Source organism: Vulpes lagopus, chromosome 15, assembly GCF_018345385.1.
Source record: "Vulpes lagopus strain Blue_001 chromosome 15, ASM1834538v1, whole genome shotgun sequence".
Taxonomy (NCBI): Eukaryota; Metazoa; Chordata; class Mammalia; order Carnivora; family Canidae; genus Vulpes; species Vulpes lagopus.
In genome coordinates this window covers 37,669,731-37,686,989 of record NC_054838.1, presented here as the reverse complement: position 1 = coordinate 37,686,989, position 17,259 = coordinate 37,669,731, and the positions used below count along the sequence as shown (strand labels likewise).

The window sequence follows — 17,259 nt, the reverse complement described above, 5'->3', positions numbered from 1 at the left end:
CCTAGAATAAATCACACTTTAATGTGGCAGGTGATATTTTTAATATGTTTTTTTAATATATGTTAAATTTGGTTTTCCAGTATTTTGTTGAAGATTATTAGAAGTTTTAATTCCAGTATAGTTAACGTAAGAGTGTTCTATTAGTTTCAAGTATACAATATAGTGTGACTCAGCAATTACTCTACTACTACTCAGTGCTCATCATAGTAGGTGTACTTTTAATCCCTATCACTTATTTCACCCATCCCCCCATTCACTTCCCCTCTAGTAGCCATCAGTTTGTTCTTTATAGCTAAGAGTATGTTTGTTGGTTTTGTCTCTTTATTAAAATTTCTTGAATTCTACATATGAGTGAGATATATGGTATTTGTCTTTCTCTGACTTATTTCACTTAGCGTCATATTCTCCAGATCCAACCATGTTGCAAATAGCAATATTTTATTTTTTATGGCTAAGTAATATTCCACAATGTGTGTGTACATGTGCACATGCACACTTGGGCTACTTCCTTAATTTGGAATACTTACTGTATTTGTAATCAATAGTGCCATAAACATAAGGCTGCATGTATCTTTTCATCTTAGTGTTTTCATATTCCTTGGGTATATACCCCATAGTGGAATTATTGCATCATATGGTAGTTATATTTTTAACTTTTAAAGGAACCTCCATACTGTTTTCCCCAGTGGCTCCACCAGCTTCCATTTCCACCAGCAGGAATTTTTCTCCACATCTTTACCAACACTCGTTTCTACTTCTTTTTTTTTTTTTTTTAATTTTTGCCATTCTGACAGGTGTGGGGTGCTATCTTATTGTGGTTTGATTTACCTTTCCCTAATAATATAACGATAATTGTCTTTTCATATGTCTATTGACCATCTTAATTTCTTTTTTGGAAAAATGTCTAATATAGGTCTCATTTTTCAATCTGGTGTGTGTGTGTGTGTGTGTGTGTGTGTGTGTGTGTGTTTGGTGTTGAGTTGTCTGTATTTTTTTATATTTTGGATATTAACTCCGTATTGGATGCTAAGGATGAATCATTTGCAAGGTAAGTTGCTTTTTGGTTGAATGGCTTCCTTTGCTTGTCAATGCTTTTTAGTTTGTTGTAGTCTCCATTCTTTGTTTTTGCTTTTGTTTCCATTGCTTGGGGAGGCATATCTAGAAAAATATTAAGGTTGAAATCTAAGAGATTACTGCCTATATTTTCTTTTAGGAGATTTCTGGCTTAAGATTTTACACTTAGGTCTTTAACCTATTTTGAATTTGTGTAGTATAAGAAAGTAGTCTGGTTTTATTCTTTTGCATGTAGCTGTCCAGTTTTCCCAGCACCATTTATGGAAGAGGTAGTCTTTTTCCCATTGGGTTGTTTCCTTCCTTTGTCATAGATTGCTGTGTAAGTGTGGGCCTGTTTCTGGATTCTCTAAATATTCCATTGATCTAAGTGTCTATTTTTGCTCAATATTATCCTGTTTTCATTATTATAGTTTTGTGGTATAATTTGAAATCTGGGACTATGGCACCTTTTGTGGTGTTCTTCTTAAGATTGCTTTAGCTATTTTGGGTCTTTTGCGGTTCCATAGAAATTTTAAGATGACTTGTTCTGTGAAAATTACTATGCATATTTTGATATGGATTGCAGTAAATCTGTAGATTGTTTTGGGTAGTATTTTTACAATACACTTCCAATTCATGAGCATGGTGTAGCTTTCCATTTATTTGTGTCTCACCTTTGATTTCTTTCATTAGTGATTCATGGTTTTCAGAGTTAGGTTTTTCACCTCTTAGGTTAAATTGTTTTCTTATTTTCCCTTTTATTTTATTACTAGTGTATAGAAACACAACAGATTTCTGTATATTGATTTTTGTATCCCTTTTATTACTAGTGTATAGAAACACAACAGATTTCTGTATATTGATTTTTGTATCCCTTTTATTACTAGTGTATAGAAACACAACAGATTTCTGTATATTGATTTTTGTATCCTGTAATTTTACTGAATACATATATTGTGAGAGTTTTGTGGGGTCTTTAGGCTTTTCTGTATATAGTTTATTAACTGTATATGGTGAAGATTTTACTTCTTTCTTACCAATTTGGATGTCTTTTATTTCTCTTCTGTTCGCTGTGGCATTGACTTGTAGTGCTATGTTGAATAATAGTGGTGATCTACCTCGTTCCTGATCTTAAGGGAAAAGCCTTTAGCTTTTCACCATGCAGTATGATATAAGCTGTGGATTTTTCATATCTGGTCTTTTATTATGTTGAGGTATGTTTCCTTTATTGACAGTTTTTATCACAAACAAATGTAAAATTCTGTCAGATTTTTTAGCATCTATTGTGATGATCCTATCGTTCATTTTGTTAATGTGATGTATTATGATTGTTGATTTGTGGATATTGAACCATCTTTGCATACCCTGGATAAATCCTACTTGATCGTGGTGAATGATGCTTTTAACATATTGTTGAATGCACTATGTTAATGTTTTGGTCAGAATTTTGCTTCTGTGTTTATCAGGGATTTTGGCCTACAATGTTTGTTTATTTGTTTATAGTGTCTTTGTCGTTTTCTATCCGTATTATTAGCTTCATAAAAATGAATTTGGAAGTATTCCATCTTCTGTCTTTGGAATACGTTGATAATATTACATCTTCTCTAAATGTTTTGTAGAACTCACCTGTTAAAGCCATTTGATCCTGAACTTTTGTTTTGTTTGATTGATGACCAATTCAATTTCCTTGGTAGTAAATGATATGTTCAAATCTTCTTTTTCTTCCTAATTTAGTCTTGGAAGATTGTATGTTTCCGGTATTGTATCCATTCTTTTCTAGATTGCCCAATTTGTTGATATATAATTTTTCATAATACTCTCTTAAAATTCTTTGTATTTCTTTGGTGCCAAGTTTATTTCTGTTCCTTCATTTGTGATTTTTATTGGAGTTTTTGTTCTTCATGAAAAGTTTAATCTATCAATTTTGCTCATCTTTCCAAAGAACCAGTTTAGTCTCATCGCTTTTGGCACATTGTAATTACATTAATTTCTGCTCTAAACTCTATTATTTTCTCTATTCTATTACCTTTGGGCTTTGTTTATTATCTTTTTCTGTTTCCTTTGGATATAAAGTTCGATTATTTGAGATTTTTCTTCTTAGGCTCTTGCTATCAATTTCTCTCTTAGAACAGCTTTTGATGCGTTAGAGATTTTGGACTGTTGAAATTTCCATTTGTGTCCATACTTTTTCAACTTCCCCTTTGATTTCTTTTTGACCCATTGGTTAGTTAGTAGCATGTTGTTTAGCCTACCTATGTTTGTTTCCTGTAATTTATTTCTAACTTTATATAACTATAGTCAGATAAGATAGTTGATATAATTTTAATCTTCTTAAATTTATCTTTTCACTCCTCTCGGTTTGTGATGACTTTCCCATTTGTGAGTAGTCATATCAGACTTTAGTTATAAGCCATATCTATTCCCTTCTTTTTGTTTTTGTGGTGGTTTTCTCTCTGACTAGCTGTGTAAGGTCTGATTGGCCAGTTTGTTTAGGTTGTTTTCAGAATGAGTTACAATACATGTAGTAGTTGTTACCATGTGTTCATGAGATGAGGTAGCTCGGGGTCCTCCTATTCTGATGTTTTTCTTTCTCTCCACTACTTTTTAAATAAAGCTCTTAAGTAAATTTCATTCATTTGTTTTTCTAGCTGAATTTTAGAATTGCTTTGATACTCTTCCCTTAAATTCTTCAAATATTTATTGGTTTGCATCAAAAATAGAAATTAATTTCAAAATAAATAGTACATATTAATAGTTTTGTAAAATATTTTCATCCATCTTAAGTCATGTTTTGGCTTATGAAAATTTTATAGAAGTAAACATCTGGTGTTTTATGTTTTATTTTGCTATGATAAATATTTTTCACCTTTTATATTTTAACTCCTTATAAATGGACTATAAGAAAGCCATTGGTTTTCATATTTTTGTCATCCTCTTGTTGAACTGTTAGTTTTTAAATTATCTTTCAATTGATTCTCTTGATTTCTTTAATTATTAGGTATCCTGATTTAGAGCTTTAATTTCTCTCAGCAATGTTATAATTTGTAGTGTATAAACCTTGCATTTTTTTGTTAAAATTATTTCCAAACATTTATTTTTTCTGAAGTTATTTTGAATGTAACTATTGCCTTAATTCAATCTTTGGATTGTTTGTATCTACTATATAGAAATATAGTTGATTTCTATATATTGATGTTACCCTATAACCTTGTTAAACTTGTTTATTAATTATAGCAGGTTTGTTGTTGATGACAGCCTATATTCCATTTCTACATATAGAATAATGTCTGAGGATAAGGGCAGTTTTACTTCCTCATATCAAATCTGATATTATAAATTCTTCTCCTTTTCCATTTTTCCTTCCTTTTCTCTTTATTTGAAGGGTCGGTATGTTATACAGGCTAGAACCCACAGTATAATGTTGAATAGAAGTGTTGAAAGTCTAAACACTTCCTCAACTTTTTTTTCACAGAACTTCATGTTAATCTTTGCTGGAAAGATTAAATGTGATAATAAGTATGGAAGTCTTGTTAATTATAATTTACCATGTAAGTGCCTGTTATTATTGTGATTTTAAAAGGAAAAGGTGAAGAAACACTTAGAATGGGATTCTTTATCAAATGTAAAAAAACTACTTATTGCCTAACAACTGTACACAGCTTGAGCTTGCTTGAGGTGATTGTGATTTTTCAGCTACAAGGAACCTTTGTGTGTACTTCATCTTACCATGAACTATTACATTTGTCTAATGAACCCTAGAGCACTGAATTTCTCCTACCCACATCTCTTTTAGGATAGGTATCAAAAATAAAAGTATTAAAAATTTATTGTATTTAATTAAATGAGGTTCAGATATACTCATATACTCATTGTGTGAAAATTCTAAATAAGTTGCTCTTGGAGGATCGCCAAATAACAGAATGTGTTCATTACCAATAGTTCTCACAGATACTTTTAAGATGAATGCAGGAGATAGAGGGGACAATTAGGTAAAATCATTGAGACACGATTTCAGACTATTTGATCCAGAAATTAGGCTCCCAGTTCTATGAATGGTGAGATGCAAGTATTTAGAAATAAGAACATGCCAGAGGTCAGAAATTCTGGAAACCCAGGAAGTTTTGTGTGAGCAGGGATTTGTATCAGCTGAAATTATGGCACAATTTTAATTCACAGTGAATCCTATGAGCCTAAGAATGTATCTTACAGTTATTTACCTGGTTTCTCAATTGTAGTTATAGGCCTCTGACAGAATCTTCTCTTTGATCCACATACCTATGGAATAAAAGCCACTATTGGGCAGCTCTGGTGGCCCAGCAGTTTGGTGCCTGCCTTCAGCCCAGGGTGTGATCCTGGAGACCCAGGATCAAGTCCCACGTCAGGCTCCCTGCATGGGATAAGAGGGAACCTGCTTCTCCCTCTGCCTGTGTTTCTGCCTCTCTCTCTCTCTCTAATAAAAATAAAATCTTTAAAAAAAAAAAGCCACTCTTATAGGAATGGTCATGTCTCTGAAAATGTTCATCCTCCACTAACCAAGAAGTTAGAAACAATATCCTTTTCAAGGAGAAATTGCATATTAATGACCTGACAACTACCAGCTCTTTAAATCTTTGGCAATTTAATTAACCTGTAGCCTCTGAAAACTGAGGTGAATTATGTTTGATAATGAAGGACTGCTTTGAAATTAAACAGGTGGTAGCAATGGCAGCTGCTGAGCTGGGTGTGGTCCATGTATAGGTACAAATCAACACAGCCTCTGGCACTTGATTGGAAGCTATTTGCCTGGCAGGTGTGTTCTTCTTGAATCTCCCTCATTGGGGAAAAAAAAAACTGATATAGCTGCTGCCACTATGAAATCACAAACCTGCCTGAGCAGAGGCCATAACCAAGTCCTCCTTATGGAACAGTTTCTTGAGAAGCCCAGCCCGCCAAGTGGGAGGTTGGGTACATTGGACTTTTTCCATTTTATTTTGACCTTATCTGAATTGTAATCTGATAAGTGATTTAACTTTACCTACATGGCGACCTTCTCTGGATATGTATCTGTTTCCTTCTCTTTCCCACAGGAATTCTGCCAGGAGCATTATCTGAGAGCTTATAAAATATTTCATCTGTCATGTTGGCGAACAAAGAAGGTGAGATAATTGGCACATGACCATAGCCTCCACTAGTCTTGCGTTACAGACTAAACCTATAATCCAGCAGCATAACCTACCAGGGAAAGAACCTATAATACTTAGTAATATGCCAGCAGAGGGTTGGAGACTGTGCTCCAGGAGGCAGCACATGCAGTAAACCGATGCTCATGGTGCTATGTCTCTACTGACCAGAATACGTGATTCCAAGAACCAAAGGGTGAAAGTAGTATTGTCTCTAACCATTATCGTTCCAAGTGATCCACTTGGAAAACTTTGTTTTCTCTCTAATCTTAGGTCTGCTAAAGTAAAGGCCAGGTTTTCAGTGGGTAAAACTTTCTACTAAGGACACTTTAAGGACTCCCCTGAACTTGAAGTTGTGAGGACAGCCTGGCCATTTTGTACTCTCAAAATCCATAAACTAGCAGCAAAGAAAATTACTCATGCTGGGGGTTACTGATGTTGGAGCTGTTGCCACAAGATGGAACGGGAGCAGGAATGAATAGATCTGAAGTCCAGGAAGTTTACTGAGGTGTCTATTTTCTGTGCTCAAGGATGAATAGGCAGTTGTTGCAAAGTTGTCCTGACAAAGGGAAAGCAATAAGGAATCGGGTTACTTGGAATGTAAGTGTGGGTCATCCCACCAGACAAATGACCCAGCCCAACCAAAGTACTGACTGAGGGTTAGTGATATGTACAATAGTTGGTAGAGGAGAGGATGGTGATACTATTTACATCCATGTGAGCTGCTGCAGATATTGGAACTATAGCTTATTTTGTTTCCTTACTCCTCTCAAAGTGTCTTCACAGAGATTAAGGCTGTTCACTATCTAGAAGGGACATCCATAGTAGACTGGACTTGAATGAGGGCACAAGTGGATTGGAGTAGGCAAGGGGTGGAATATACTAAATACTTCTTATGCACTGTTAGAAATCTTCTCAGCTACACCTCTTATTTTGGCCATGGTTGCTTTGACTAGTTTGGTACAGGTTCCATCTAGCTTCATGCAGTTACAAACAGATTCATCTAGCCCTACTACTTACCCTTTTCTTGCTCCACAGGCAGAGGTAAATCACCTGTAGAGACATTTGATGCCCACACATGTGCACATCAGAAGTATGGAACAGTTAACCTACAAAGTGAATATTTTACCAATGGGAAATAGAAGCCAGTGGACAATGCTTTATCCTTAGTCCTCTTGACAGCTTGAAGAGGCATATTTTGTACTGCTCTGGAGATGTTCTTGGATCAAGCAGTGAGCCAATAATATATTCCTATACAGATTAACTCCTTTCCTGCTCTGTTCCCTTATCCCTCATGTCTGCTGCTAGAATCAAACCCCTCAGTAAGATACTTCCACAAAAGTCTTTGTTTCAGGCCTTGCTTCTCAGGAGCCAGGCTAAAGATGCTCCATCAGAGAGCTATTATTTGACACGCAGTCCAGATGATAAATAATGCTGTGGCTTACCTGGAGTCTCACAGATGGTGATCATCTGAGCTATATCCTAATCCTATCTTATGACTCAAAATCTTGTAGTCTCTACACTGGATTGCTCCTCAATGGGGTTAGTAAATTCAGTGACCATGGAAGCTAGGAGGTATCTAGGATATTACCATTTCTAGTGGCTGTGACTTTAATGTCAAATCTTGTGTGTATGTGTCTGCGGGGGGTGGGGGGGTTCATAGTAAAATCAGAGGTAGAACATGTGAGAAAATAGAAGATTCTGTATTTTAAACAGTAATACAAAAGGGGAATGCTACTATCTATCTTAGGTAGCCCTCTGTTTCCCAGTAACTGTGAAGAGGCTTCACATCACAGTGTCTACTTGGAAAAAAAAAAAAAAAAAGCAAAACAATGCCTTCCTGACCCCACTTTTAAAATGAGACACTGAGGCCCAGAGAGATTAAGTTATCTTTCTAATTTCACAAGCTCATTACTGGCAATATTTAAGTTGTGACTAGATAATCTAAAGAAAGGAGTAATTATGCTTTTGATAAGTTTAAAAACAGGTCTATGGAGGAATCTGGGAATTTTCAATAAGGTCTCCTGGGAGCCCTTCTAACACTGTATTTCTGTGATTCTAAGTAATCATCACATCCAATGAATTAATTATGCCACATGATATTTTCCCAGTGCAATACAGATGGCTTCATCTTATAATTTTAGGCTGTAGTTAGAGATGATTCACTGGCATTTTAGAGGTACTGTTGCAACAGTTCCCCCAGAAGAAACTCAAAGAGGAGGCTTCAAATTACTGTGTATTGAAAATATATCCCTTATCTATGGCAAGTCCCTGTGCATCTGAAAGGGAGATCCAGCAAGTGGGGTCAGTAATGCACACCATATAGATAGCCAAACTGCCTGTCAGAGACTGAGCTGCAGTGGGTATGCCTGAGCATCAGGGGCTGGAAGCCTATCTCGTACTATGTGCCAGATTGGCTCAGAACCAAATGATGAAAACCACTGTTAAAAGGTCCTAGAAGCTCTGTGTCAGAAGGACCGCTAGAGAGCATTGACAGAATGCAGCCCTCTGTTAAAAAGTTGGTGCTTAAATCCCTTCCATAGCTTCCCTGTCAGCTAGGCCCTCTCTGAACCCACCCACTAGCTGAATTAATACTGAATCTGCCACTGTCCAGATTAAAGTAAACCTCCTTTTACCTACTGGACAGTACTACTGGTTATTGAATTATCTTTGACATTCAATCAATTTGACAAGTGTTTACTGAAAAATACACATTGGCTTCCTACTGGCAGTAGAAACATAAAGATGACAGCATGGTTGTGTGTATGATTTACCTCATCTCAAAAGGTACTGAATAATATCAATCTCCCCTTCATAGAACTCTGTGTGGAGCAGTTGCCAGAATGTAAACCAATGATTACTAAAAGTAGGATTGTGGTGCCCAGAGGAGAGCCTGTCTGCTGGGTTGATTAAGGAAGGCTTTCTGGAGATGGGATACCTGAGCTGAGTATTGGAGAATGGGTGGGATAACTTAGATAAGGGGGGAGAAAACAACCTTCCAGGCAAAGCAACATGTGCAGAGGGGGAGGGTGCATGATGCAGTCAAGAAATGGCAACCACCAAATCAAGAAACTGGTATAAGGTACATGTGAGAGAGAGAGATGGTGGATGAGCCTGGGCAGGCGAGGCGAAGTCACAGAATAGCCTGTAGAAGCTTCAACTTTATCCTACAATCTATGGAGGCTGATGACGATGTTTAAGTAGGGGAGTGATATGCTGCAATCAGTCACTGAATAGGCAGTTAGGTTAATCATTACAGAATTTTGTAAATTGAACTATAACTTCTGCAGATCTCCCCAGACAAGTCCTGCTACCAAGGAGAATAAGTGGAAACTTTCCCTGCTACAGAGTTCAGGGGAAGTCCATGAGAACTATAGCTCCCCATTTTCCTCTCTCTACATCAGAGTAAATTTCCTGTTTCAGACAGAAAGGAGATGTAAATTAATAAGTGATTATAATGGCAGTGGTTTTAACAGATATCCAGCTGATCCTTCATTTATTTCCTACCCAGGGTCTCTGGCTGTCTCCTGTACCCCACTGGAACATTTCTCAGTCTGGTCATCTCTTGCCTGTACTTTGTGAGTTTAGTGGAGTTTTTCTTCGTCTTTAACCCAAACTCCCTAATAGAGGTCTTGGTATCATCCCAATTCTACAGCTCTCTTTACAATCTTAGTATTTTGGAAAATTAAGCTGGTTGGTCTAGATCACTGTTCCATAAGTGGTTTCACTCTCTACCTAATGTTATTCTGTAACATAAAACCAGTCCTTAGGAAAAAGGAAAAAAAAAAAAAGCTAATATATTGAGGGATTTGTGGTCTTATTATGTTGCATTAGCCTTTGGGCAACAATGGATTGATATTATTTTATATAAGTATAAAACTATAACTTTCTTATTTGTGACCTATTCTTATCATCCATGCATAATCCTTATTTGTTTGCTTGTTTGTTTAAAATAACTGAATTGAGGGCAGCCCCGGTGGCTCAGTGGTTTAGTGCTGCCTGCTGCCCAGGGTGTGATCCTGGAGACCAGGGATCGAGTCCCACATCAGGCTCCCTGCATGGAGCCTGCTTCTCCCTCTGCCTGTGTCTCTGCTTCTCTCTCTCCTCTCTGTGTATTCTCATGAATAAATAAAATCTTAAAAAAATAACTGAATTGAATAAATAGAGATATATCTCCTATCCAACATGGAAACTAGAAAATGGACTATAACCTAAATCTGCAAATGTAATTCCTGTTCAATTCATTCTTATGCCTCCCTTCACTTGTGATATTTTACTCTTCAAATAATTATATACACAGATACATGGATAAACATTTGTATGGAATCCTAAAAAGTATATCATAAAATTTTACTTTATAAACAGTGCATCTTGCTATATGTAAACTTCCCAGAATTTTTACTATCCAATATTTTATTAAAATTCATATTTTTTTCATGGAGCTGTTCACTTATCCTGACTACTGCATAAATATACCACATATTTATTCATCCTCCTCTAGATGGCCATCTGGATTATTTCCCAGACACTTCTAGTATGATCAGGGCTGCTTGAACACTTCAGTACACATCTCCTGGGGTATATTGACAAGAGTCATTCTCAGATAAAAACCTGAAGGTAGAATTGCTGGATAGTAGAGTATGCATGTTTTCTGCACAGAAAAATGCACTCAGTGGAAGGAGTTTCTTTATTCTGCCTTGGACAAATTCTTTTACAGTAGAAATGCCCTCTTTAATGAAATGATACCAATTATAGATAGCAGTAGCTGCTTTCTAAAAGGTATCCAGTTGGAGTAAAATTAACAATGTCAAATTTTGTTGGGAAGTTCTACTGCCCTGTGAAATTCTAAAGTCCAGGGAACCCAAGGCTAGATCACGTAGAAGAGAAAGGCTACAATTTATCCCCCTCTGTGAAGGAGCTATCAGCCTAGTGCTTCTCTCATGGTACCATCATGAGGATTAATGAGGTAAGTAAAGGATAAGCACTGGTATACAGTGATCATTCAGGAGGCCACCGTGGCTACCTTGGTTTCACATGGTGATTGTAAATGTCGGGGATTGCACAGCATGTACTGTGCTAGCTGCAGCATTTAGAAGCCTTTCTGAAGGTAGGGACAGCCTTTCACGGAGTGTTCACTCCTTGCCTTACCTGTGCAACAAATACGGTAGCACACAGAACATGGAGTTAACCCCTGACTGTTGTGATGCCCTTCATTTTGAGGTAATTCACTTCTATTTATTTGGACAATATGGGGGAGGCTGGGCCACAACACAGCAGGCATCTTGGAATTGAGTTTCCTCTGATGTTGCGTCTTTGGTCTGTTTCGATTTCCTTTCCTGAGGACACAGACATTGAACTTGTCAAATGGGGAGCAGCAGGATCCGAAGGAGGCACTAGAAAAGAGAAGAGAGAGAAAGCTGCCAGTTTGTTAAAAGAATTTTAATTAACTTTGCTCCAGTCCCAAGGCTGAGATATATGTCCCCAGGGAGCTCTCTGATGGTGTTTCCAGACTGGGCACTGGGATCTAGTGGGCACCTAGATGAATTTAGCTTCATAGAAGAAATAATTGTGGAAATGAAGATCCCAGGACATCCAGACTTCATTCCCATTCACTTATCAAATCCATCAGCTGCGTGTCCAGTTATTTAAATGATTCAACAAAATGTTATTGCATAAACTTCAGCTCTTCTATTTGTTTACATACAAAAGGAATATTTTTATCCCTTGCTAATAGTTGCTTCTTTGCAAGTAGAACTTAAGACAGAGATCTGTGTCGATGCTGGGGTTGGTGTTGGTGTCAGGAAGGAGAGGGGCACCAACATAATAGGTAGAAGCATCTCCAGAGCACACTTAAGTACTTTATAAATTAGTATATGCTTTTCACTTAGTATGTACCAAACACTGTGCAGAATACTGAGGATAAAAATGAATAAGATATTTTTTTCCTCTAATGAAGTTATGGCTGACACGGAATGTGGGCAAAAGAAACAATTACAACACAGCTAGGAACTGAAAGGTGATCAAGGGCAGGTGCTATGGGAACATGAGGAGTAGGTAGGGAGCTATTACACAGATAAATTGCCATGTAGGTAGAGCCTTGAAGCACAGGTAGGATATTTCCAGGTGGAGAAAGAATTCCTGAGAGAGAAAACCATTTCAGCAAAAACATGGAGCTAAGAAAATTTGGGGTCTCTTTCAAGACCAAGGCCTTCTTCACAGGCCCAAGAACTCAGTGCCATTTTTCCGCACATTTCCCTCCTCCCATGCCCCACAACGGCATAGATGAAAAGCATCAGATGACACACATGAAGCACAAATTGCCTGGCACTTGGACACTGGTCCATAAATGGTGACTGTCATTATGGCAAGGCTGCTGGTCTGTGTCTCCTCGGTCTGCCCAACCTCCTCTGCCAACAGGACCATCATACTGACAACCACCCCTCTTTAAGCTTATAGTATATAGCAGAGAGGCAAAAGCATAGTGAATTACAGTTTATATTCATTGTGTGGATAAAATAACTGAGCCTCAGGGAAGTGAAGTAACTTGTCCAATGGCACGCAGTGGCAGAATTAGAAATCAGCCCAGCTCTTCCAGACTCAAAAGCCTATGCTTTTTCCATTGCACTGTCTAACTTCGTAGACTGAGTCCATGATAGATCTTCTGGCATTGACCAAAGTAAAACAAACAACAACAAAAAAACCCCAACCAATCCTCAGCATCCTCCAGATCTGCCCGAAGCCTATTCAGGCACCCACAGTTTCTGCCTGTCTTCCAAGCTAGCATTTGGAAATAGCATCTCTTGCTGTGGTACCTCCAGACATAGGTAGTGCTTTCTCCCGCTACCCAGGCCAGAACACTTGGAAACTGGCTCCACTGAGGATAAACGTCTCAGACCAAGGCTTTGAGACTCTAAATGATGTTCTCATCAAGACCTTTATTTTCCCCTCTCTTCCATTATGCATTTAACTTTTATAGGGCAATCATCCACTTTCTTAATAACCCATCTCCTACTGCTGACTAAATTCCAAATGTTGAGCTTCAGATTCTGGAAGAGAAAACCTTGCCCCTCAAGCAATCTTCTAAAGGCTGGGTTATCAAGTGTTTCAATTTAATTGGGAAGAGAAGATTATAAGCAGGATTGAGGACTTTCATTTCTCAGAGAATTTAGGGATCTTTCTAAGCCTGCAACAGAGTATGATTCAAATCTAGGAAGTCAGTGTAAGCTACTATCTACCTATATCAGGAAGCCCCCAAGCCCAGATCTCTAATCCTAATTAACATTGGAATTTCTCCTTTTCTCACTTCTGCTGTCTGAGCATAGGGTTGAACCCATGAACGCATTTTAGCATAGACTAGTGAACTGTAATTGTTCAGCAGTTCATTGTGAGGGTGAGGACCCAATTTTATTCATCTTTGATCACAATATCTCCAGAGGATTTAGACTCAGAAACGTTCAAGAAATATTTGCTAAGTTAACAGAACCAAGATAAGAAGCAATTATCTTTCTGGCAGAAGAAAAGACACAGGTCAAAAGAGATGTTTTTAAAGAAATGTTCATTAGGTTTGTGACATAGAAAATTATCACAAACACACTTCCTGATGTTACTACTTCAATATTTACTAAAACTTCCCTAAACATTGATTAAGCACTGCTATGAGTCAGACATGTTGCTAATGTGAGTCCTTCTTCCTCTTAGGGCCTTGCAGTCTTTTAGTGGAGAAAGCCTCCTGACTCCTAAGTCTTGTAAAGCAAGGTAGGCACTAGAGTTGCAGGTATGTGAGGATGCTGGGGCTGTGACTTGCAGTAGGAGAGCCGGATACCACTCACTTTAAAGAAATAAGAGGGTGGAGGGAGAGGAAGGACATTTAGGACAAAATAAACATAGGTAAAGAAGTGCAATATATTCCAAGAATGTCAAATATCAAGTGTGTCCTGGGCACAGAGATCATGGAAGAAGAAGAGGAGATTGGGACCAAGGTCTAAAAGTTTTGTTTTGTTTTGTTAATTATTGAAATATAGTTGGAATACAATGTCACATTAGTTTCAGGTGTACAACATGATGATTCAACAACTATATACATTGCTCATCACTCACCGCTCACCATAACAAGTGTCAATACCATCTGTCACCATCCAACAGTTATCACAGGACTGACTATAATCCCTTTACCGTACTTTTCATCTTTGTGTCTTACTTATTTTATAACTGGAAGTTTGTATCTCTTAAGTCCCTTTGCCTATTTCAACAATTTCCCTAGCCTTCCTGCCTCTGTCAACTACCAGATTATTCTCTGTATTTGAGTCTGTTTTTATTTGTTCATTTGTTTTGTTAAATCCCACATATAAGTGAAATCATATTGTATTTGTCTTCACTTAGTATAATATTCTCCAGATCCATCCACATTGTCACAAATGGCAAATCACATTCTCTTTAATGGCTGAGTAATATTCCATTGTATATTCATATACTGTAACTTCTTTCTCCAATATTCCATTGTATATTCATATACTGTAACTTCTTTCTCCATCTATCTGTGGACACTCAGGCTGTGTCCATATTTTAGCTATGGTAAGTAATACTGCAGTAAACATGGAGGTGCATATATCTTTTCAAATTAGTGTTTTTTGTTTTCTTTGGTTAAATATTCAATAGAGAAATTAACTGGATCATATGGAATTTTCATTTTTAATTTTTGAGGAACTTCATATTATTTTCCACAGTGGTTGTACCAATTTACATTCCCACCAACAGTGCACAGGAGTTTCCTTTTCTCCATATCCTTTCCAACATTTGTTATTTCTTGTCTTTTTGGTACTAGCCATTCTGACTGGTATAAGATGATATCTCATTGTAATTTGGATTTGCATTTCCCTGATGAGTGATACTAAGCATATTTCTTGCACCTGGGGGCCACTTGTATGTCATCTTTGAAAAATGTCTATTCAGGTTCTCTGTCCATCTTTTAATTGGATTATTTGGGGTTTTTTGTGTATTGAGTTGTAAAAGTTCTTTAGATATTTTGGATACTAACCCCTTATCAGATTTTGCAAATATCTTTGCTCATTCAGTAGATTGATTTCTTTGTTTTGTTTTGTTGATGGTTTCCTCTGCTATGCAAAAACTTTTTAGTTTGATGTAGTCCCAAGAGGTTTTGTGGGGTTTCTTTTGTTTGTTTCCCTGGCCTCAGGAAACCTATAAATAAGTTGTTAAGCCTGATACACAAGAGATTGCTGCCCATGCTTATTCTGGGGCTTTATGGTTTTGGATCTCTAACTTAGGTATTAAGCCCGTTTTGAGTTTATTTTTGTGCATGGTGTAAGAAAGTGGTCTGGTTTCATTCTTCTGCATGTAGCTTCCCAGTTTTCCTAGCACTATTTATTGAAATCCTGTCTTTTCTCCATTGTATTTGTTTGCCTGTTTTGTCATACATTAGTTAACCATGTAAGTGTAGATTTATTTCTGGACTCTTTATCCTCTTCTATTGATCTATAGGTTTCTTTTGGTGACATTGCCCTGTTGTTTTGATTAGTATAGATTTATAGTATATCTTTATCTGGAATTGTGAATTTTTCAGCTTTGTTCTTTCCCAAGAAGAACATTGCTTTGACTATTTGGTGTCTTTTGTGGTTCCATACAAATTTCAGGATTATTTGTTCTAGTTATGTTTTAAAAAATGCTGTTGGTATTTTGATAGATATTGCTTTGAATCTATAGGCTTCTTTGGTTAGTATGGGCATTTTAACAATATTGATTCCTTCAGTCCATGAGCATGGAATCTCTTTCTATTTGTGTCATCTTAAATTTCTTTAATCTATTTCTTGAAATTTTCAGAGTATAGGTCTTTTACCTCCTTGGTTAAGTTTATTTCTATTTTATTATTTTTAGCACAACTATAAAAGGGATTGTTTTCTTAATTTCTCTTTTTGCTACTTAGTTATTTTTAAATAGAAGCAACAGATTTCTGTATATTTTTTTAATTTTTTTTATTTATGATAGTCACAGAGAGAGAGAGAGAGGCAGAGACATAGGCAGAGGGAGAAGCAGGCTCCATGCACCTGGAGCCCGATGTGGGATTCGATCCCGGGCCTCCAGGATCGCGCCCTGGGCCAAAGGCAGGCGCCAAACCGCGGCGCCACCCAGGGATCCCAGTTTTCTGTATATTAATTAATTTTTGTAGCCTACAATTTTACTGAATTCATTTATTCATTCTAACAGTTTTACAGTGGAGTTTTTGGTGGGTTTTTTTTTTTTTTTGTATAAAGTATTTCACCTGCAATTAGTGATAATTTGACTTGTTTCATACTACTTTGGCTGCTTTTTATTTATTTTTCTTGGCTGATAATTGCCATGAGGATCCCCAGTACTATGTTGAATGAAAGTGAGAGGACATCCTTACCTTGTCCTTCATCTTGGAAGGAAAGTTTGCAGTTTTTTCACCATTAAGTGTGATGTTAGCTGTGGATTCCCCTCATAGCAAACATAATATATGGACTTTATTATGTTAAGGTATGTTTTCTCTATACCCACTTTGTGGAGAGGTTTTATCATGAATGGATGTTAGATTTCTGTCAAATGTCTTTTTTTCTATGTCTATTAAGATGATCATATGTTTTTTATCCTTCCCCTTGTTAATATGATATATCACATTGATTTGTGGATATTGAATCTTGCCTTCCTAAAATGAATCTCACTCAATCATGGTGAAAGATTGAATTGAAAGATAAATTGTTGAATTTGGTTTGGTAATATCTTGAGGATTTTTGCATCTATGTTCATTAGGGTTATTGGCCTGTATTTTTTTTTTTTTTTGGAAGTGTCTGGTTTTGGTATCAGGGTAGTGTGTATAATAGTTTGGAAAATTTCCTTTTTATTCTATTTTTTGGAATAGTTTGAGAAGAATAAGTATTAATTCTCCTTTAAATGTCTGAGAGAATTCACCTGTGAAGGCCATTTGATCCTGGACTTTTGGTTCTTGAGAATTTTTTGATTACTGATTCAATTTCCTTACTTGTAAAGGGACTGTTTAAGTTTTTCAGTTTTGCCT

At 36.8% G+C, this 17,259-nt stretch overlaps 1 long non-coding RNA gene across 1 annotated transcript in view; it reads left to right on the top strand.

Annotated features, from left to right (window-relative positions):
- The first annotated feature begins 6,118 nt into the window (after positions 1 to 6,118).
- LOC121476365 overlaps positions 6,119 to 17,259 on the top strand; it is a 79,994-nt gene continuing 68,853 nt past the window's right edge. Inside the window, exon 1 of the long non-coding RNA XR_005983927.1 lies at positions 6,119 to 6,188. This is a non-coding gene — a long non-coding RNA (uncharacterized LOC121476365). The remainder of the gene's footprint in view (positions 6,189 to 17,259) is intronic.